Below are 24430 nucleotides of genomic sequence, written 5' to 3' on the forward strand. Positions count from 1 at the left end.
AAAATAAAAACCAACATTAAAAATTCAGCAACATTCATAACTTAGGATGGGGCTGGATACATCAACAGCCCCAGGCCTGCCGGAACAGCCAGGTCTTAATCGCTTTGCGGAAGACCGGAAGGGTAGTAAGGGTCCGGATCTCAACGGGGAGATCGTTCCATAGGGCCGGAGCAGCTACAGAGAAGGCCCTCCCCCGGGGAGTCGCCAGCCGACATTGACCGGCAGATGAAATCCGGAGGATGCCTAGTCTGTGCAATCTTATAGGTCTCTGGGAGGTAACTGGCAGGAGGCAGTCTCTCAGGTAGCCAAGTCCGATACCATGTAGGGCTTTAAAAGTAACAACTTTTACCTGAAATTTACCTGAATCTAAACTCATTACATAACATAGAAGCAAATTTTAATTTTGTGATGAATGGCAGCCAATACAGTTAATATAACTTCCTACATGGATGCATCCTTTCGTCCTTATTATTACCCAACTTCTGCTATTTTCTCCCATCTCTTCAGTCCAAATAAGAATGCCACTTAAGGAAATGAAAGTTCGTTTCTTCTCTCATATTTTAACTTTATTATTTTGGGCAGAAGTATTTATACTTTCTGGCTATTTATTATCCTCCTCTCCCAAGTAATTATTTCTATATGTTGTACCTTATTTAGAGGGATCCTGAAGAACACCATAAGGCATGTAGGAGTTAACTATGTTAAATGCCAGAACAATTGAGACACTTAAAATACCAACACAGTTATTCATTGAGAGCCGAGGTGGTGTAGTGGTTAAATGCAGCACTGCAGGCTACTTCAGCTGACTGCAGTTCGGCAGTTCAAATCTCACCAGCTCAGGGTTGACTCAGCCTTCCATCCTTCCGAGGTGGGTAAAATGAGGACCCGGATTGTTGTTGGGGGCGATATGCTGACTCTGTAAACCGCTTAGAGAGGGCTGAAAGCCCTATGAAGCGGTATATAAGTCTAACTGCTATTGCTATTATTCTGTGTGAGATTTCATAAGCTCCATTACCTCTATCAGATGAAGTTAGAGAAAATATACAATCAAGATTTGAGTTGGCGGTAGTAACCAATACAGATATGGGGAAACAAAATGCAGGACACATGAAAAGTAAGAATAATGTTGTCGAAAACATTAGCATTCATATAGCCTTTGTCCTGTACAATACATGGTTTCATTTGTTAGAAGTGTTTCACCTGACTCTACATAGGTCAAAGCGTCCAGTCCCTTCAGCAAGGATAAATGTGTTGAAATCTGGCCATGCATATTCAGTGTTCCAAAATCAATGAGGAAAACACTTTACTTGGAACATTTTGTCAGTCACCTCATAGCTGACCTCTTTAAGCAAAGGTGCTTCAAAAACTAATCTTATGAAATTGTCGAACTAAAATTCATTAAGAGTGTCAACTTTGATTTCTCATGGATTACATAGAAGCTAAAGGTTTTTATCAAATAGTTTTTATATAAATTTTATTTTTTATTTTCAAAACATAATCTTCTTGGTGGCAAATTATATCTGCACGACGGATTTTGGAACTGGCGGCTTTCGATGCGACAAGATCTATGTACTTTTCATTCGGACCACGTGGTCCTGAGAGTGGACTCAACATTCACCCCAAAGGTGAATTCCATCTTCCACCGCTCTCAAGAATTGGTTTTACCAAATTTCTGCCTGAATCCGGTTCACCATCTAGAACATAAAGGCACACTCTGGATGTTCGAAGGGCCCTCCGGATCTATCTACGCCAAACATCACCCTTTTGACGCACAGAAGCATTGTTCATCTCATTTCAACAGGACACTACGGGCCTCAAGGCTTCACCTTCATTGTTGGGGCAATGGATCAGAGCCTGTATTTCAAAAGCACAATCTTGTCCAGAGCGTATTATGGCTCATTCCACATGTAGTGCAGCCACTTCAGCGGCTTAGGGCACGTGGGCACCTCTACATGAGGTTCGCAGAGTGGCTACGTGGACATCACCATCATAATGTCAGCATTCCAAGTATCATGTAGAATTAAATCAGAGTCCAAGGCAAAACGATCCTTAAAGTTCCAATTTAATAAAGCAGACAGTTTAGCACATCTGTGTTAATCCCAATTCTGGAAATGACATCAGAATTCCACCCAGTTAAAAATTCATGATCTTGTCCCCACACCCACAAATCCATCACATGGTCCAATCTTCTTCTTCCATGCTAGCACCCACGCTCAGCTGCTTCTGGTCAGGTGCAAAGGTGCGGAGACAAAAGATGACCTTGAGCTTCTAGTAAAGAATGAAAACAATACATTCCACAATCCTACTCCTGTCTATTCCCACCTCCCATCAACTATACTAAAGAAACAGCATAATGAAATAAGAGAAAGTGTGGCAGGCCAAAATTCTAAAAGGAATATAATTGCAGGCCTGACAAATTGGTTATTAGACATTACTAGATTGACAGCTACACATCAGCTGATGCGGCATTTGGGAGGAGAGAATTAGAGCAGGTCAGCGTTAGTCAGTGAGTTCCATCCTAGACATAATATTTGGACAAGCTTTTTTATGTCCCACACATAGATGCTATCTCCACCAACAAAGGAGAATGGGTGTTGGCTTACCTGATACACCCATTCTCTGGAAAGGTGGAGATAGCATTCAGCTCCGCCCTTTAATGGTCCATCAGTCGCATGTCAGTCTGCATGATAGTCTTCATCAAAAAAGCTGGGTATAGCAGCAGGAAGAGGCGGGACTGAAACTTTGCAGACTCAGTTCTATTGGATGGCACATGAGGATAACCCACGCATGGATGCTATCTCGCCTTTCCAGAGAACGGGTGTATCAGGTAAACCAACACCCATTTTAAACATCCTTATCACGGAACTGGAGGTTGGCATGCTGCAACCCCAAATTTATTTTAAAAAACATGCAGGAACTAAGTTTTAGATTTCTGCAGAAACTCCCCCCAACTCATAAAATCAGTTACACTTCTTGAACAAAGTATATCAACACCAATGCTCAATAAATCAGAATTTAATTTCCTCCAAAATATTTTATAGAAGATCTAATTCCACAGTTTTATTAAACAAATGTACTGGAAATGAAGCAAAACAGGTAGTCCACATTTTAGCAACTAGAGTTAGGACTTACAAAGTGATGGTTAAGCAGAGCAGTTGCAAAAATAAACTGCGCCGTTCATATGGTTTTACTGTGGCTTTCTTTTGCTTTGCAGACCTGAAAAGAACATAAGTGTGAGGATTTGTCATAATTTTACTTTTTCATCACTGTTATAACTGTGTATAGTTGCTAAATGAGGCAGTTGCTAAACAAGGATTGTTGTAAACAGAACTGTTATAATACTGCTATGCACAAAACTGCATTAGAAAGCATCTGTTGGTATTCCTACCGTGAACATCCTACAAAAACACAACGTAGAATCCTGTTCAAATCAAAAGACTGCATATATGACCAAAACAGACTAACATGATACTTCCTGGATTATAACTAATAGTTATTATGGTGAACAAACAGGGCACAAGTAGCTTCAGTGAAAGATAGAATATAACATTACAATAAAGAGCCAAGTTTCCAAATACCTAAACAGCCATCCATGCCCTTAAAACTCATAATGTCTTCGACAGGCAGGTTACTGAAGTCATAGACCTCACATTGAAGCAAGAAAGCCAGATAATGTTTAGAAACTATTATTCAAGTAACAAATCCATTGTTGGCTGTATGCCACTCAACCAGCCATCTGATCCAAAACACTCAAAACAAATAAAAGAGGCCCAATCAAAATGGAAACGAAATGGATACTCCCAATAACCATTTGTTGGACGTTTCCTGGGAGGTGTCAATCACCAGTCAGCCCCTGAGTTCAAATGTTACACAGATTGCTGATACTGCAAGGCATACTGAAAAGGAAAGAGGGAATGGCCTTGAATGACAGGAGGAAGAGTTGCTACCAAGGCAATGGTCAGATAAAGGATGTCAGAATGGGGCAAGAATGTAATGTGAGTAAACCTCTCAGACAAGTCCCTTCTTACTTCTCATGAAGATAAATGGAGAGAGGGGAAAAAGCATTCAGAGTTGCAAGATTTGGTTACTGTAGCTTTATAATAAATATAATAGACTATAGGCATTGGTTTCCTAGTCTGATCCAGGGGTGGGTTCCGAGCAGTACAGCCCGGTACCACTGTATCGGGAGAAGCGGCCACTGTACCAGTTTGGTGGCTCATTTGGCCCACACAGCTGCCCGTGGCTGTTTAACAACACGACCGGCACATTCTGCACACACGCAGAATGTGGTTGTGGTGCAATCGCTGGGCAGCTGGGTTTCACAAGGCAGTGGTGTGTGCAAGCATGTGCAGTGCGCATGCCCATCTAGGATGCTCGGCCCTGTGCTCAGTGTACCGGCTGCGCTGGGTTCCAGAACCCACTACTGGTCTGATCTACCTTGAATGGTTGACACATGCCCCCCTCCTCTGAACCTTTTTACTGAGAAAGCCTTGCAGAGGCGTGGGGTGAAATTTCTACAGAAAGCCCAGTTAATACTTTGGCATTAATCTCATACCACCTGAAGTACCCAATCACACGGTATAAACATTTGCTTGGTGAGTAACGTCTACCTAAAAGTAATTATCTCTAATTAAAGTGCCTTCAATTCATTTTCCTTGTCCTGTTTATTATCCAAAACTGTCTTCCCCGTACATATATATATTTGTTTCTTAATAATCCATGAATCTCATGAAGTAAATAGTACTGCAATATCTGTATGCCATGGTTAATTTTTAAAATGCCATGGAAACAAATTATCTTGTATACAGTCACTACATTTCTGGCATCAACTTTGTGGTCTGTGAAGAATTACAGAATTGTGGCATTATTTCATGTTGCAATATTACGATTGTTCTCTCTGAGACACAAATCTTTTAAAGTGTTTTGTAAAACGAGATACTTTTTTGATATTGAAGGATATATACACATACACTTCAAATGAAGAGCAAACATAAAACAAAAACATTTTAGTTATCCTGTAGATAGTTACTTAAAACATATCTTTAAAAAAACACACACTTCAGACCTGGAATATGGAAAACAATGTCATGATAGTTCAGTGGTGGGTTTCAAAAATTGTTCGAACCTACTCTGTGGGTGTGGCCTCCTTTGTGGGAGTGGCTTGCATCCATGTGACTGGATGGGAGTGGCTTGCCACCCATGTGACCAGATATGAAGATGCCGACGACACTTGTCAGAACCACCTTAAATTACCTCACACACAGCACTGGCATGCATAAGAATAGGATGTAAACTTGTTTTTTAAAAGGCATCTTTGGTTTGCGTTAAAACAACTTCAACACACACAATGTTCTGATTGCACCACAAACGCAGTAGTCATCCTTACCTTTCACAGAGGCACTGAGTTTTATAAATATGAGCATGATAGTGTAGAATAATCATATCCAAGGACCAGTGGTGGGTTTCAAAAAAGTTTGGAGCCTCTTCTGTAGGTGTGGCCTGCTTTCCGGGTCCACTGGTGGAACCTCTTCTAACCGGTTCGGTAGATTTGACGAACCGGTTCTACCGAATAGGTGCGAACTGGTAGGAACCCACCTCTGTGATAGTTATACTTTACTAAATTCCTGGTAATTATGCAATTATTAAATTTGGATGAAAACAACACAACCCATTTTAGTTTAGTAATTTGTTATTGTTCCCAACCATTTGATTTTTTTTTTTTTGCTTATGAATTAATACAGGTTGAACAATGTAAGTATTGGTTGAGTTATATTTTTAATTTTCCATTAACAATCTCTACTTATAAGAATTCGATTGCATATTCCAAATTACTTTTTGTTTGTTTCTGTTTGAAAAAGAGAGAAGCTTTCACAGTTCCCTGTGGTCTTCTGTATTTTAAGAAATTACTGTTTTCTTGTAACTTCACTAGCAAATAAAATATGTCATGGACAGTGCAGTTCTCAGACTTAGGATAGACGTTGCCCAGTTTATCCCTATCAGCAACATTAGAAAGCCAGTAAGACTCCTACTCTCTTCTTTTTAACTTACATCATTGCAAAGGCTAAGCATATGTGGATGTAATATGAAGCTATGTCAGGAAATATTTTGATACTTCTACATATAAATAACTTCCTCTACAAGTATTTTATTTTTAACATTATGGTAATATGAAGCACTGCAAGGTGATAAATTGAGACCACAGCCTGTTATATGCATTTTAACATTTGAAGACAGGCGGGCATCAAACAACTTAATGAAAATTGATAGTACAGAATGGATTAAAATCTCAAAGTCTGGAAAATCTGTCAAGTGCCTGGTCTCCTAGTTATCCAGAAACCTGTTGCTTGTCCTGAGCATCTATGGTGCTTTCTATCTATGATAAATAGTTAAGTATATTACCATCCAGTGTCCAACCTTGGTAAGATTTTTGAGAATGTTAATGGTCTTCGACCAGGGGTGGGTTCCTGCCAGTTCTATCTCTTCTATAGAAGAGGTTCCACAAATCCTACAGTGCCGTTTAGAACTGATTCCAGCTCCCTCCCCTGCCCGACTGCACATCATCAAGATAAAAAGCGAAAGGAGGAATTCTGGGAGTTGAAGTCCACAAGTCTTAAAGCTGTCAAGTTTGAACACCCCTGGTTTTTTTTTCTAAAGGGTTAGTGGTGCAAGGGTCTTGTAACTTGACAGCTTTAAGACTTGCGTGCTTCAAATGCCAGAGTTTCTGAGCCAACATTTTGGTTGCTAAGGAAGAGCGTTGTTAAGTGAGTTTCACCACATTTTACAAGTTGGCCTTGCCCACCCAGTCACATGGCCAGCAAGCCACTCCCACAAAGCAGGCCACACCTACAGAAGAGGTTCTAAAAATTTTTGAAACCCACCACTGTCTTCGACCCTAAGTGGAATGGATGACCTAGAACCCTTTCAGTAAGATTTAGGCCTGAGAATGAGTTGGAGACTGAATTTCTTCTTCTTGTGGATGAACTTCAATGATGTTTGGAGAGGTGCGCCTTTCCTGACCTAGTTAAAAACCTCAGTGGTATACAATACAATTGACCATAGTACCCTTCTGGACTGCCTTCAAGGGCTGGCGATGGAGGCACAATTTTGCAATGGTTCTATAAAGGTGCTTCCAGTGGAATTTCTGGGAGAAGAAATCCTTGCCAACTTAAGGGTGTGCCAGGGATTGTCTTTTTTCTCATTTTGCTTAGTGTTTTAGAAAAATTAAAGATTAAATTAAAGATAAGATTGGGGATTCCCAACCTTTCCTACACCCCACACCCTATAATCCTTCTGATATATTCTTGCACCCCTTACAAAAGTAAATAATTATGTGCATATAATTATGCATATAACACTATAATTTTGAAACTTCTAAACCCAAGTTTTTACACTCCCTGGAATATTGTCTTGCACCCCTAAGATGCAAGCACCCCGGGTTGGGAACTCCTATTATTGTATAAAACAGTGCAGAGGCCATCGATCAGTTTGGGATCAGGTCAGAGGGGGGTTCCTACCAGTTCGCACCTATTCGGTAGAACCGGTTCGTCAAATCTACCGAACCGGTTAGAAGAGGTTCCACCAGTGGACCCGGAAAGCAGGCCACACCTACAGAAGAGGTTCCAAATTTTTTTTGAAACCCACCACTGGTCATTGGATATGATTATTCTATACTATCATGCTGATATTTATAAAACTCAGTGCCTCTGTGAAAGGTAAGGATGACTACTGCGTTTGTGGTGCAATCAGAACATTGCGTGTGTTGAAGTTGTTTTAACGCAAACCAAAGATGCCTTTTAAAAAACAAGTTTACATCATATTCTTATGCACGCCAGTGCTGTGTGTGAGGTAATTTAAGGTGGTTCTGACAAGTGTCGTCGGCATCTTCATATCCGGTCACGTGGGCGGCAAGCCACTCCCATCCAGTCACATGGGAGGCAAGCCACTCCCACAAAGGAGGCCACACCCACAGAGTAGGTTCGAACAATTTTTGAAACCCACCACTGGATCAGGTATAATCAATCCGCTGATGATACCAACTATATATCTGTACCGCAGGCTGAACAGAAGATGTGTTAAAAATCCTGACCGGAAGACAGTAATAAACTTGGCAAAGTAAACCCCAGAAACACGGAGGAATCGCGTTGATATAATAATTTTCTGGTAGTAGATATGTTCTGTTTACTGCTATACATGGGATTGCCTTTTTGTGAAAGAATTTCTGTGTAATCTGGGAGTTCTTTTTTCTCTCTCTGCTTCTGGGAGAAGCTTTGGCTATCTTTTTTAGTGACTCATGACCATCATCTCTTAGAGTACTGTAATACAGTTGATATCAAATTGCATTTAAATACTTTTTGCAAGTACAGAATGCAGCTGCCGATTTGCTGACCTGTAGGAGTCAATTCGGCAGGAAAGCATCTGTTGGTTGTTAGTAGGCTTCGGGATTTAATTTAACATGCTCACAATCACCTGTAAACTTTTATATATACAGTAGCTCTATATAGCTTGGTCTACCTGCTTTAGGTAGAATTGTAGCTCTATATAGCTTGGTCTATGTAGATAGAGACAGAATGTTTTGGATACTGATTCTAAAAAAGATAAGGAGGCTTCGAACTTGGGGACAGCTGAGGTAGTTTTGTGGCAGAAGGATTTCCCAAATGTAAAAAATATTTTTATGAATGGCATTGTTTTCTATTTTTTTTAATTGTTTTTGTTTTCATTGTATGTTTCAAGGAATAGATAACAGACAAATGTGGGCAAATAAATTATGTTAAAATTCTCCCTCAAAGAAATAAACAGAACGTAAAATTGTGCAAGTTTCCAACACATGATTCCTAATGAGAAATAATCACCAAATGCATGTATTGCATACTGTATGTGCATCCTAAAAATGAGGAAATAGAGTAGAAAATCATTAATGAGAAGAAAACCTATATAAATTAAAACTCTCCAGGCACAACTTTTTACTTTTACACTGATGAAAGAAATGTCATTCTGGGTTCGGCTCCAAGTGGGAAAAAAGACACTGGAGACATGGAGGCTGCTTGGAAAGATGGTTTATTGGTAGACAGGACCACATGGCTTGAGCCCTGAACAGAAAAAGTGATCACATGCTTCAGTGTTGGTGGAGAAGAAGTGAAGGGTTGAGGGAGGGGCTTGCTAGGCTTTTTATAACCTGTTCAGTCACACCTCTCTGTTTCCTATTCCTGTGTAAGAAATGTATTCTGATTGGTTGTCAGACTTTCATGGGTCCATGCAGGGGCAACTCTCTAGGCTGTGTTTTGAATCCAGGTTAGGTTGAGGTCTCAGATGCCATGTGGGGAGTTGGGTAAAGTTCCTTAATCCCATCCCCCCTGGAGTTGAAGTGGAGAAGTCTTTATTATGTAAAGGGACTAGCTTGGCCTTCTTAATGGCCCATTGACAAAATGGGGATGGGCAGGAAGCTACAGGCAGCTATTCTGTCTTTTAAAACATGTTTCTTTCTTTTCACATCCAGAGAAATATTCTGCCTTTTCAATATTTCCTAAGATATTTCATTTTTCTGGGAGGGTGCTGGGTGATAACTTCCACAACACATTATTATATAACTAGCCATTTCTATAATGACCAATCTAGCTAATCAACAAAACCAAACTCAAGGTTTCATTTTTTTCATCACATTCACAAAATCGAGATGTGATATCCAAATGAAAAATGCACTTAAATATATTCTCCTCTTTGAATAAAATAATCAGTGTAACAATTTCTGCTTTATCTTCCTTGCTGTGAAAATAACAAGTATTTCAATTGGTTCCTAACAATCTTTGTAAACTATCACTATTTATTTTAACAAGGTATTCTTTCAGTTTCTTTGATCTTACAGGAAAATACTCTTTTTTATCCTTTTTAACATAATAACCTTTTCTTTAAACACATTTCTAAAATCAAAAATTTCTAATACATCTTTTTCGTTTAACATACATGTTTTAAAATTTAGTATTAAATTTAGGCCCCTCCCTCCAAACTACCCTCATAGAATAGTATTTTTGTTATTGAAAATGTATTCTGAGAGTATCTGTGTTAAAATTAAAGAAAATTATGTATTAGTTTAAATAAAAAAATAGAGTTTTAAAAAGGATGTAAACAAAAAAAAAGTTTCATTATTTTACTCTCTTAAGAACCATTTTATGAAAATATTTTTCAGAGTCGCTTTGGGGTGATTTATTATGTTAGGAAGGAATGCTTTGTTCTTTACTAATTCAGCTAAAAAGTGAGATTCTAGTGTGAAAATTCTAGACCGCAGGCTGGATGCCTTATTGTTCTGACCCCACTTCTTCATTCACCAAAGCACGCCGAGACAAAGATACTCCAAGGATTTATTAACACACAGACTAGACCTTGGCAGCAATCCAGCACAGACTGACCTTGGCAGCAATCCAGCCTGCCAAGCTAGCCACGATAGCTTCTCCAGCTCTAGTAAATACGTTGATTCCTGCGACGAGCTTGTGGAAAGTCATTCCTTTTATAGTCTTGAGAGGAGCCTAATTACCACCAGCTGAGTTCCATTATCTCCTGCAACTGCGTAACTGTTCTTTACGCCTATTAGTCCTCCGTTGCCGGGCATCCAGGACCAACCCCCTTGTCTCCTCCCCACTGCTCCAATGCATGATGTCAGGATCACACTCACTTATCTCCTCCCCACTGCTCTAAGGCTTGACTTCGGGAGCACGCTCCCTTTGGTTCTCACCGCTGCTCCAGGCCTCAGGTGCCCCCTGGTGGCCAACCAGCCTCTCTGCGCCTTGTTCGGAGTCGGAACCCTGTCTAGGGTCCTCCACATCTTCCAGAGCCGACTCATAGGGCCCCTCACTGTCGGAGTCTGGTGGCAGCTCCAATGGCTCCTGCAGGGCCATAACACATTATGCACAGACCACACCCACACCAGCTTCACAAATGGGAACAACGTAGCGAAAAGTCATATGATGGCAATGTGACATGGTGAGTTTGACAGCCTAATGTTATCAGCAAATATGATTCAACTCAGTTGGATTTAGTTAAGTTTGTGGATTGCTTTCTTACTAAAGGTGCTAGATTGACAGAGGTAAGACTATTAGTTAGTTTTATTCTCTGGACTCCTTTTGGGAATAGGAATTCCTCCTCTAGACTGTTATTCATAGAATAGTACAGTATTAATGTAGCTCTCACATTTCTGCTATTTTACCAAATTTTATTTTTTTCCCTTTTATGTTTAAAATAGATTTGGAATACCGTTTTAGGAAAAGAGATGAGAGAGACAAAGTGGGCAACACTTTGTTGGGTAGTTTTGTATTGGCTTCTATAGAAGAGATGGAGAGGAAAACATCACATTACAGTCATTAAACTCCAACTACAAATAGTCCTTGTTTAGTGATTGGTTACTTAGTGACCTGTTGTGGCCCAGCAGGAGCTGTTGGAGCTGCCACCAGACTCCGACAGTGAGGGGCCCCTATGAGTTGGCTCTGGTGGATATGGAGGACCCTGGACAGGGTTCTGACTCCGAGCAGGGCGCAGAGAGGCTGGTTGGCCACCAGGAGGCGCCTGAGCCTTGGACCAGTGGGGAGGAGACAAGGGAATGTGATCTGGATGTCAGCAGGGAGGAGGAGTCAAGGGAGTTGTTCCTGGATGCCCGGCACTGAGAGCTAATAGGCATAAGGAACAGTTGCGCAGTTACAGGAGGTAATTGCACTCAGCTGGTGGTAATTAGGCTCCTCTGAAGACTATAAAAGGAATGCTTGTGCACATGCCCCTTTTGCAGGAGTGAATGTCATTCCTAATGCTGGAGAAGCTGTTATCTGTCTGAGTTGCTGCCAAGGTTCTTATCTGTTTGTTATGCTTGGCTTTCAGCCACTGAGGTTTTGGTTTCTTGCTAATAAAGTGCTGTAACATTCCAGTTAAGCTTGTCTCGGCATTCGTTACTGGACGGTGGAGGGGGTCGGAACAGTGATCATTCAAAGTTACAACGGACTACCTAAAAGTTACTTACAATCTGGTTCCATATTTCCAATGACCCCCCCCCCCGAAACATCTCTGGTCATATGATTTCATTTTGGGCACTTGGCACCCACCTCACATTTACTGCCGTTTGAAACGTTCTGCAGTTATGTGACTGCAATTTTGAGCAATCAACATAATGGCACATCATCAGTCAGAAGTATTAACTTATTTTTCCCTTTCTTCCACATTTAAATATGTGGATTTTAAGTAAGCAATAGCAATAGCAGTAGACTTATATACCGCTTCATAGGCCTTTCAGGCCTCTCTAAGCGGTTTACAGAGAGTCAGCATATTGCCCCCAACAATCTGGGTCCTCATTTTACCCACCTCGGAAGGATGGAAGGCTGAGTCAACCCTGAGCCGGTGAGATTTGAACCGCTGACCTGCTGATCTAGCAGTAGCCTGCAGTGCTGCATTTAACCACTGCGCTACCTTGGCTCTTAAGCAATAAGTAAATCATTTATTACTAGAGCCTATGTGTATATAAATTTCTGGTTTTAATTTTTCTTGGGGTTAAAAAGGAAAAAAAAAAGGATTTGCAATCCGAATTGTTAAGGAGGGACTGGGGAATTTAGTCCAGTCTTTTCCTTTAGTTTAAAATGAATTATGATCCACTCATCTCTTAAAAGGCAAGCAGCATAAGTGGCTGGTCAGATCCATTCCATTCCCCACCTGCTCCCCTGCTCCCATATTGAAAGGGTATACCAGAAATGGATTAACAGGTTTTTTTAAAAGAGAACTTTAGGATGGAAACCAGGATTTTTTTCTGCTGCTATTTTTGACCATTTACTTATTTATTTTCTTTATGCTGTAGTTAGACTGCAGCTGAAACATAAAGGAAAGGTGGCGCAGTGGTTAGGGTGCAGTACTGCAGGCCACTTCAGCTGACTGTGATCTGCAGTTCAGCGGTTCAAATCTCATCGGCTCAAGGTCGACTCAGCCTTCCATCCTTCCGAGGTGGGTGAAATGAGGACCCGGACTGTGGGGGCAAGTTGCTGACTCAATTTGCTAAAAAAAATTGTAAACCGCTTAGAGAGGGCTGAAAGCCCTATGAAGCGGTATATAAGTCTAAGTCTAATAAATAAAATAATAATAATTTCTGGAGCAGAATTCTGTGTGTCACAAATTAGTCTGCATGTGAGCTTCTGATTCTGCTCCTTGAATTTAAGTGGTCAGTTATGATCCTGGTCTGGTGTTCTCTTTGATATCACTTGTTTATGTACCAAAAGTAAGTCTCATCCGATTGGGTCTAGATATCTATTTTCAAATACACTATAACTGTGATGGTGAAACTATGGCATGTATGCCCGAAGTGGCACATGGAGCCATGTCGCCTGGTCCGCACAGCATTGCCCATTCCTCTTCCAGGTATTTGGCACGCATGCACACGTGTCAATCAGCTGACCTTTGTGTATGTGGCAGTGCCGGAAACCGGAAGAGCTGATCTTCCATTTTCCAGCATGAGCATGGTCAATGGCCAGCACATGTGCATGTGCAGCAGTAACTAGAAGACTCACTGGCTGGCACACATGTGCATGCCGGAAACCAGAAGTTTATTTTCTGGTGTGCACATGCCCCCTGGGCAGTTCCTCTTCCTGGTTGTGGTCCAGACGAGTGTGCATATGCACAAAGTGTGCACACGCACACAAAGTGCTCCTTTTTCAGCACTTGGTGCTGAAAAGGTTCGCTATCACTGCACTATGATATCTAACAATCAGACAAGGCATATAAAAGCATTTAGAAGACTATTTAGGTTAACAGAATCATCCATAACTTGAAGACAACATGACTATCTATCAGTGATGTGCGGTGAGGTTTATGGCTGGTGAGGCAGCAATTTTTTTAGACTTGTGGACTTCAACTCCCAGAATTCCACAGCCAGGCATGCTCAGTTCCGATTTAAAGCGACAGCATTTGTTTTTCTCCTTTGTTAAATAAGTCTCCTTCTTTCTTTTTCTTTTTCTTCTCCCTTCCCCTCCTTCCTCCCTCCCTCCCTCCCTCCCCCCTCTCTCAAACACACACACACACAAAGTTGCACCAGGAGGATGAAGTTTGAATTCCTCCCCCTCCCTCCGACCCACACATACCTTTTCCAGCTGTTTCAGAGAGGATTTCGACTCTGCTCTTGCCTGTCATCATGAAAAGAAAAAAAATGTAAAAGGAAAAAGGCAAGAGCTGCTGAGGTCAGGCTGGGCTAGTTGCTGCCAGAGTCACCGTAGATGACTCTGCTCAACTGTTTAAAAAAGCCTCTAAAAAAAGCACCCTCTACAGAAAGAGGCAGGAGAACGATGTGCCTCATCTACATCAGGAATTTTTTGGCTTTTAACCCTTCCTTAACTCTGTTCGAGTGATCATAAAAAGTCAGACTAGATGAGGCACGTCATTCTCCTGCCACCTCCTGTAGAGGGCGCTTTTTTAAACAGTTAAGCACTAAGCAGAGTCATCCATGGTGACTCTGGCAGCAACTAGCTCAGCCTGACCTCAGCTCTTGCCTTTTTCCTTTTACATTTTTTTTCTTTTCATGATGACAGTGGTGAGGCTCTGCCTCCCCTGACTGCACGTCCCTGCTATCTATGGTACAGGCTCTCTGCTTCCTTATATATTGAATAAGACTTCTTATTATTTAACAGAGTTGTTAGCAACCACGCACTAACATTAACTTACAACAGTATTTCAGATGAAGAAGTAGTAGTCAGTTGCCGAAGGATATTGTCAATAAGCTTGCCAGAAAGATGTGTAGGATGAGGCTAAATTGTTCCATTGTTACGACATCACATTGAAGAAATGATGACAAAACACACTTGTAAAATAATTACCAATACATTTAAAATGCTTGTGTCAAAATAATGTACAAAACTTGAAAGCAGCAAACTGTCTAAAAGTAAGATTTTGAATTCTACTTTTGGACTCTACACATAACCCAACATTCACAAAGCTGTTAATGCAGAATATTCAATTCTCTCAAGCAACTATGTATCCGTTGAATGGATCTTTCTGTTGACTTTAATTCACACTGATTTTTATCTATCTGGGATGGATGAGCCTGAAACTATTCCATTCCAAATTTGGGCATACTTTGGTAGAAGTCTGTTTCTTCAGGCTTGTGACGTACAATGAATTGTAGCGCTGTGACAGCTTCCCCCTTACCCCCAGGATTAGTTGCTTATAATGAAGAGGTTGCCCCCAGCATCCACAATAATTCTTTCTTTGGATCTTGACGGTTTCACAGGAAGATAAGAGAAAGGATTACATCCAGTAATTGACAGATTTGCTCTCAAATCAAAGAAGATTTGCAGTCAGGCCACAATTGATTCTACAACTTAGAAAGTCAACAACAAACCTTTCAAAAATATCCATTGATTAATCTGATAAACCACACAATTTTTTTTTGGGAAGAATTGATTATTGCTGTGTTATTATAAGAAATATATCTTTAAAAAAAACACCATGAAGACCAATCAGTTTGAAATGTAGGGGACATTTGGGTTTGTATTCTGAATTTCTTATATATTATCTGTGTTTATTTTAATTACATTCGAAAAAAATCAATAAAATGAAATGATTGGTTTACTGTCTTAAAACCCTTCCTCCAAAACATTCAAAACTGTAAATGTTTCTGAGGCAATCTATGTGTTTGTCTAAATATTTTACAAATGAGATCTGTGACTCGGCAATAATGGCGATAAGAAAAGAAAATCTAGATTATATAACCTTAGATATCTCAGCATTTCCTGGCCTCCACATGGAAGGTTTTATTGGGCATCTAAATAAACAACCATTATAATCCTTTGAAATATTCTATCCGTCAAAGATTTTTGCTTGGTTCTGGTGGCTATTGGCAATTGGCTGCTTTTAACTCAAATTTAATTGGTTTTAAGTTTGTGGAAGTGCATAAAGAGGCATAAAGATTAATTGCCACCTGTTTTGTCTTGCATCATTTGTTGAAATTTTGTATGGGAAAGGATGCAGGCTGGTGCACTGACCTGAGGTGAGGTCTTCCGAGAACAACTCAGAGCCAAGAGTTCTCATGGGAGAGTCATTGGGGCAGTTTCTTAGTTAATAATGAATTAATATTAACAACTAATGGGTTTTTTAATAAAAATTTTATTAGTTTTATTACATGCAAAAACACACACACACACACACACACACACACACACACACACACACAAACATCATCTGTCATCACGTCTTGCAGGGAGCGTATCCATTGGTCACAAGTACATTTCGTGCGTTCTGTCCGTAATCACATATATTCCATTCAGTGTAAATTGTACATGTTAAAAATTTATATATTTTACCATCACCATATCACAGTTTTCATTTAGTTAAGATTTCAAAAACACAGCCGCCTGTTGGCATTTTTTTCCCTTCCCCCAGATCCAGTCAATATGCCATATCTCTATATCCTTATAACATGTTCTAAAAATAGAAACATAAAAAAGAAATAAAGAAGAAATAAAGTCAATTAGTAGGACATCTTATATTTCCTCTCTCTAACATTTCTAGTTCCGTCTACTAGCCAATGTCATCTGGCCACTACCCGGGGGAGGGCCTTCTCTGTGGCGGCTCCGGCCCTTTGGAACGAGCTCCCCGCAGAGATTCGGACCCTCACCTCTCTCCAGGCCTTCCGAAAAGCCATTAAAACCTGGCTGTGTCGGCAGGCCTGGGGTCGATGAGTTTCCTTCCGCTCTCGAATCGTGTGGCTGTTGGTTGTTTTAAATGCCCTGTACTTTTTGTAGTTTTTGTGTTTTTCCCTCCCCCCCTCCTTGGGTTTGTGCACTGCCCTGAGTCCCGCTGGGAATAGGGCGGCATATAAATAAAATGAACCTCGAACCTCGAACATACCTTTGTTATTATTATAGTTAACTAAGGGTTATTTACATTTTTCTCTCCTCTTCTCTCCACAAACGCAAAAAGCAACAATCTCTAAACAACAATCTATTAGTATGTGTTAACAAAATGACCATTTAAAATCTAAGACAATATAAAGAGAAAAGAAAAAAAATATTGACATTTCTAATTAATAATCACCAAAGTATACGTTAACCTTCCCTTTTGTTTTTATAGTTGAAAGACAGGGAGAAAAAAAACAACTAATGGGTTTTTTGAATAAAATCCTCTTGGATGGTTTGGGGAAATAAGTGTTACAAGGATCAAGACCGTAAGTTATATTTAGGAAGAACCATTCAAAGGATATTTTCTTTTTTTTTAAAAACTAACCTTGAGCAGGTTTTAGGTCTCCAGAATGTTTTCTGAACTAAAGGATACTTCTGGGATCTCATGAGCAGACATGTTTCTACTAGCTATGTCACATAAAATACTCTATGTCTGGGAAATTATGGAAAAATATAAAACGGCCATGATATTGAGACAGACAACTCTTTTTTTTTTCATCCTCCAAGACTCATTAGAGGCTTCTTCATTTTGGTCAAAAGAATATTTTGATCTTTTATTTTAAAACCAGATACATTCAGCAGAAAAATGACTAGTGCAAAATTCAGAGCTAGTTGGGACATTGTGGTTTTTATTGCCAATGAAAGAAAGCTTACAAACAGCAGCAAAGGCTGCTGTCCATCCAACCTTGTCTGTCCTTCACTCCCACTGCTGCTTCACCACTGTCTATTTTCGACTAGAAGCTCCTTGGAGTCAGGGATATCAGTGTTGCTAATATAACCCTGCATGAACTGATGGCAAAATATAAATAATAACTAAGCTAGGATATCTGTTCTGACCCCCCTCCATCCGGTGAGTAACGCCGACACAAGCTTACTGTTAGCCATACTTTATTCACAGTAATTACCCACAGACAAGACGTTGGCAGCAACCCAGATTCCCAAAAATAAGAGATACAATACACACAAGAGTTTCTCCAGCTTGGTATAAGCGGTTGTGTCCTGCAAAAGGTCTCCTCCCAAAATCTCTTCTTATATACTCTCTTGGGAGGAGCCAAGCCACAACCACCTGGGCTTGCTTATCTCTTATGAGTCTGTCTCCGTAATTGCTGTCTCCGTTTCTCCGCCCTTCTCTGCCTGGCGTCAGGGACAAATTCCCTTTGATCTTCACCACTGCTCCAGTGCCTGACGTCAGGGACAAACTCCCTTTGATCTTCACCACTGCTCCATGCCTCAGGCGCCTCCTGGTGGCCAACTAGCCTCTCCGGTCCATGCTCAGAGTCTGAACCCTTCCCAGGGTCCTCCACATCTTCCAGAGCCGACTCATAGGGTCCCTCTCTATCGGAGTCCATCGGCAGCTCCAACGGCTCCTGCTGGGCTACAACAGATATCTAAGGTTTAAATACAGGTAGCCTTCGGCTTATGGCCACAATTGATCCTCCAATTGTCCAAAACCTGAAAAACATAGTGAAACATTTGTTAAGTTGAGTTTTTCCCCATTTTACAACCTTTTGTGGCCAGTTGTTAAGTGAAACACTGTGGTTGTTAAGTTAGTAACATGGTTGTTAAGTGAATGTGGCTTCTCCGTTGACTTTGCTTGTCTGAAGGTCACAAAAGCTGATCACATGATTCCCCAAGACACACTGCAAACCATCATAAATATGAACAGTCAAGCACCTGAATTTGGATCATGTGACCGTGGGGATGCTACAATGGTCCTAAGTGTGAAAAAGGTCATAATTCACTGTTTTTCGTGCAATTGTAACTTTGAGCAGTTACTAAGGCAGTAGGCCCTATGGAATGAGCTACCCCCAGAGATCCGGACCCTACCCACTCTCATGGCCTTCCGTAAAGCTATTAAAACCTGGCTTTTCCGGCAGGCCTGAGGCTGTTGACCTCTTGATTGAGGTCCAGCCCCCCCCCCCCTTTGACTGGGTGCATGTTGTATTTCTTCTTAATCTTGTTGTATCTTATTGTTTTAATCCTTTTTTAATATTTTTCATTTCTCTAAGCCGCCCGGAGTCCTCCGGGATTGGGCGGCCTATAAATTCAATAAATGAAATGAAATGAACTAAGCGAATGGTTTAAAGTTGAGGACTACCTGTATTATTATTTTTTCTTTTACTCTAAGGTTTGAGGGCTGGCAGTTTTAAATGAGTTGCACCTGATTATACAGTATTATTTTTTTTGCCATGATTATTAAGTAAATCAATTCAGTTGTTCAATGAATTGTGTGGTGGTTTAAGTGAATCTGATTTCCCCCAATTGACTTTGCTTGTCAGAAACTGGCAAGGCCACAGATGGCACCCAAATTCTGATCACATGACTATGGGGATGCTGCAGCTGTCATAAGGTTGAGGACTGGTTGTCACATGTTTTGGTGCTGTTGTAAAGGTGAATGGTTGCTAAATTAATGGTTATAAGTCAAGGACTACCTGTATAAACTAAAACAAGGTCCCCAACCTTTCCTGCTCTGTGGACCGGCAGAGGGTGGGTGGGGGATGGTTTCACGTGTGTGCATATCGCTTGCACAAATGGAGCTTCACACACCTACCTGCCACTTGTGTAGCCCGGTTCCCAATGGGCCGCAGACTGGGAATTAAGGACCTCTGAACTAAAACTATTAAGTATTATTGTAACGGCTTAGTTTTATCATTTTGGGGCTAAGGGTCATTCACGATAACTTTCTTTATTTCATTTTCATCTTTTTCTTTTCGACAAACAATATAAATGCCGTGCTCTTATAACTTTATAATTTCTTGTGGACATTTATTTACTATGGAAGTTTCAGTTGTCTCTTGTTCTGGAGATTGATAATATACATCTTACTTATGTTTAAATATCACAATATTTTTTGCTAGGAAAGTGGGGAAAAAAACCCTCTATCTAGTATATGCCATTACTCCTGATGTGATTACTTTATTGTGATTACTTTATGCAATAAAGGTATGCCCCTTTATTGCATACTCCTGTATGCAATAAAGGTGTTTAAGGCTTCAAATCGCTACTTAGTGGTTACTTTCTACGACTAAAATGGAAATTAGAAAAAAAAAATGCCAATTATTTTTTTCCTGGTCTGGAAACTAGTAATATTTTTTTCCCCCCTGAAATGTCTAGCAGACATACTTGTTTCCCAGTGAAATAAAACAAAATATCCCTGCTGCATTTTCAGATGTATTAAATGAATGTTTGCCTGGCCTTTGGCTTCTGCTGAAATAAAAGTTCTGTGAATTTCATGGTTGCTGTGGATACAGGTAACTGCCTTTGGTTGAAGGGACACTAGCACAAAGCTGCCCTTGTCCTCAAACAGATGCCTGGACAAATAATTTCAAAAAAGAGGTAGAGTTATTTGTACAGGAGACACTGGTTTTCCTATACTCATGTAAATGCAGCGTCCATTGTGCTTGCAAGGGCTAAAGGAGATCTACATCATTGCTGAAACTGTGACTTTGAACACTAGTAGTTCTAAAGACTGACTTCTAAGAGAAATAGTCATTTATTCCGTGCCATGGCTGGCTTCTTAAGCAGGGTGCTGTGGTTGAGCTGGAAACATTTAAAAGGGCTTGTGTGTGAGAGTGTGTGTGTACTGTACACCTACATATAAGCATTCGCCAGCTTGTCTGATTTTAAAAGAACAACAAGGAGATGTTTACAAGGCGCCTGAGAATATCAGACTGGCCAATAAAGAGATTTTTCTATTCCCAAGGTGTTACAAAGACGTGTCCTCGTAGTCCTTTGAAAGCATGTGGTGGTGAGGGGGGGGAGTGGGAACTGGAAGAGCAGGAGTTCTTTTGTTATGGGGGGTCACTCAAGGGATATAGTACTGAATAGGAAAACTTGAGCATTTTAAAATGCCCACCTTTAATTATAGATCTTCAATTATAGATCTCAAGCTGATTTTGCTCTTTAAATGGAAATTGTCATTTCCGGAATGGATTCCTAGGGGGGATAGTGAATAGAGTTGAAACACTTCTCTTCTGACATACTGATGGTGCATTTGTTTCATTTTGCCATGCTAGCTGAGAATTCTTCATGTCCAGCAGATCTGGGAGGCAAGAGGCTGGAGAAATCTACAATAATGCAAGCACTGGTATTTGTAAGTACTGGCATGGTTATAAATACCCACGATCGGTAGCAATGTAGTTTTTCAAATGCATTTCGAGCTGCCGCTTCTTTTACACAGAAAGACAGTTTTCACGTGCATTTTCTCTTTCTAGTTTTGTCACTGTCTGCAGCTGTAAAAAATCATGCTGAAGATTTGCAAGAGCCGAGGTGGCGCAGTGGTTAAATGCAGCACTGCAGGCTACTGCTAGATCAGCAGTTCAGCGGTTCAAATCTCACCGGCTCAGGGTTGACTCAGCCTTCCATCCTTCCGAGGTGGGTAAAATGAGGACCCGGATTGTTGGGGGCAATATGCTGACTCTCTGTAAACCGCTTAGAGAGGGCTGAAAGCCCTATGAAGCGGTATATAAGTCTACTGCTATTGCTATTGCATAGATAACACCATTTCAAAAATAAATAGAACCATCTGATAGGCCCTAATCTATAAAGTGACCTCCTATTTTCAAGCCACTAGAATGCTTTAGATTTTAAATGGTTCTGTAATAGCTTCTGGATGCTTTGAGGCATCATAATCACAGTTTATTATAAAGGCTTCCCTCCTACCAGGACTATCGTGCACAATTGGCATCTCCGTGGGAAGACGAGTAAAATAATTTACTTCTGTTTTAGAGTAATTTTTAACTTGCTCCATTCTCCAAAGTCCACAAATTTTAATTTGCAGCAAATCAACCAAATGGTAGTTTACAAAGTTGATTTGCCTGGATGAACTGTAGCCAGTGCATTAGCCAGTGATTAAGAGGCAATGTTTAAGTGGTTAGTCAAAAGTGAAAGCATTTGATTTTTATTGCTGCCACGCTAGTAAACAGTTTAGTGCCACAACTAATTGTCTTAACAGAACTTTTTTTATTTTTCTTTTAAAAAAAAACACAAATATGTCATCATTTGTCAATCATTAAAACATTGAAGTACAATTTTTTTTTGTGTGTACCCCTCCCTCCCTCCACCCCCCCACCCCCCCTCCTCCTTCCCCCCCCCGACTTCCCAGAACCCGTACACGGTATAGAATTTTAACTAACACAGTCTAAAATCTATTGAGAAAAAAGAAATAAAGAAATTAATGACATTCTAGATTGACCTTAGCTTCTTCTTACTGAACTAACTTTAAACAATTTAAATCATTTCTGATCTTAAGCATAGGCTAACTGGAATTTCTTAGTCCCGTATTTATTTTGTATATAGTCAATCCATTTTTTCCAGTCTCGTTTATATCTCTCATTTGAATGATCTTTGAGATATGCCGATATTTTAGCCATTTCAGCTAAGTTTGTTACTTTCAATGTCCATTCTTGAATTGTAGGCAAGTCTTCCTTCTTCCAATATTGCGCCACCAACAGTCTTGCTGCAGTTATCAGGTGCAGAGTCAAATTGGTCTCTACCACTGTAAAGTCAGTACATATACCTAGTAAAAATAACTGAGGACTAAACTTTATCCTTCTTTTAAAAACATTTTGCATGACCCACCATATTTTTATCCAAAATGCTTTAACCTTTTGGCAGGTCCACCATATATGATAATATGTAGCATCGAGAGAACCACATCTCCAACATTTAGGCTGTACATTCGGATACATAGAAGCCAACTTTTTAGGATCTAAATGCCATCTATAGAACATCTTGTAAAAATTTTCTCTCAGATTTTGAGCTTGTGTAAATTTCACATTTCTTACCCAGATTCTTTCCCATGTATCCAACATTATTGGTTCCTCAATATTTTGAGCCCATTTTATCATACAATCTTTAACTAATTCTGTTTCCGAATCCATCTGTATCAATACATTATATATCCTCTTTATATGCATTAAGCTTTGATCTCTTATTTGTTTAAACAAATTATCCTCAACTTGAATAAAACCAATTTTTTGATCTATTTTCCACCTAGCCTGTAATTGCCCATACTGGAACCATGTTTGAACTACCTTCTCCTCTTTTAATACCTCTAAAGATTTTAATTGTAATACCCCCCTTTCCGAGGTAAGAAGCTGTCTGTAGGTAATTCTGTCCTGTTTTTGTGCTGTATTCATATTTTCAATTGCGTGTCTAGGAATTGCCCACATGGGTATCTTGTCATTTAATTTATATTGATATTTCTTCCAGACCCGCAATAAAGCATTTCTTAAAATATGACTTTTAAAGTTCTTATCCAATTTTTTGTTGAATAACAGGTAAGCATGCCAACCAAATACCAGATCGTGTCCCTCAATGTTCAATATTCTATCATTGGTTAAGTGAATCCAGTCACTAATTACAGATAATACCACTGCATCATAATATATTTTTAAATTAGGTAGTTTCAATCCTCCTCTCTCACGTACATCTTGCATTATTTTCATCTTTACCCTCGGCTTCTTTCCTGCCCACACAAATTTGTTGATACCCTTCTGCCATTCTAAAAGGTTCGCATCTTTTTTAAGTATAGGTAACATTTGGAAGAGAAATAAAAATTTTGGTAAAATGTTCATTTTCACTGCCGCTATCCTACCCAGCAAAGATAAGTGCAATTTCTCCCATTTTTTCATCTCTGTCTGTATGCTATGCCAAAGTGGTTCATAATTATGCTTATATAATTTCCCATTTGAAGTTAAAATGTTAACTCCAAGATATTTAACTTTTTTAACTACCTCACATCCTAGCATCACTCCTAATTCTTCCTTTTGTTTAATATTCATATTTATAGCTAATATTTTGGTTTTTCCTAAGTTTATTTTAAAGCCCGACACTTGACCATATTGATTAATCATATTCATTAAAACCATACTAGATTCCTGCGGTTGTTCCAATATTATGACCAAATCATCCGCAAAAGCGCGGACTCTATATTCTTGCTGCCTAATCTTGATCCCTTTTAAACCATCCAAGCCCCGTATTTTATTCAACAATACTTCCAAAGTTATAATAAACAATAATGGGGACAAAGGACAGCCCTGTCTTGTACCTTTTCCAATTTGAAAAGAGTCTGTTAGACTTCCATTGACTATAATTTGTGCTGTTTGCTGTTGGTATATTGCTTTAATTGACTGTAGAAAATTATCTCCTATCTGCATTTTTTGCAGTATCTTCAACAGAAATTGCCAGTTAACTCGATCAAAGGCCTTCTCAGCATCCAAAAATATAAACGCAGCAGGGATCTGGTTGTTCTTTCCCAAATATTCTAATGCATTAATAATTAATCTAACATTACTTTTCATCTGTCTCCCTTGTATAAAACCTGTTTGGTCCGTGTGTATCAATTGTTGAATGACCAACATTAACCTATTTGCTAATATTTTAGTAAAAATTTTATAATCTACATTCAGTAATGAAATAGGTCTATAATTTTTGGGTTGAGTAGTATCTTGTTCTTCTTTGGGTATCAAAGATATAAACGCTGTCTTCCAAGATGGAGGGACTTTACCTTCCGTTTGAATCAT

At 39.8% G+C, this 24430-nt stretch overlaps 1 protein-coding gene across 2 annotated transcripts in view; it reads left to right on the plus strand.

The window, feature by feature from the left end:
* Window positions 1-24430, plus strand: part of SEMA5A (semaphorin 5A) — a 241658-nt gene that overhangs the window by 50069 nt on the left and 167159 nt on the right. The window contains exon 2 of one of the 2 annotated variants that reach the window (XM_087721907.1): window positions 20921-20997. The exons of the other annotated variant lie outside the window; for it this stretch is intronic. The gene's annotated coding sequence lies outside the window, so the exon portion shown is untranslated. The remainder of the gene's footprint in view (window positions 1-20920; window positions 20998-24430) is intronic. 2 annotated transcript variants of the gene reach the window in all.

Source organism: Thamnophis sirtalis, unplaced genomic scaffold (assembly GCF_051295495.1).
Source record: "Thamnophis sirtalis isolate CommonGarterSnake01/CBP01778 unplaced genomic scaffold, rThaSir2_p1.2 scaffold_8, whole genome shotgun sequence".
Classification (NCBI taxonomy): Eukaryota; Metazoa; Chordata; class Lepidosauria; order Squamata; family Natricidae; genus Thamnophis; species Thamnophis sirtalis.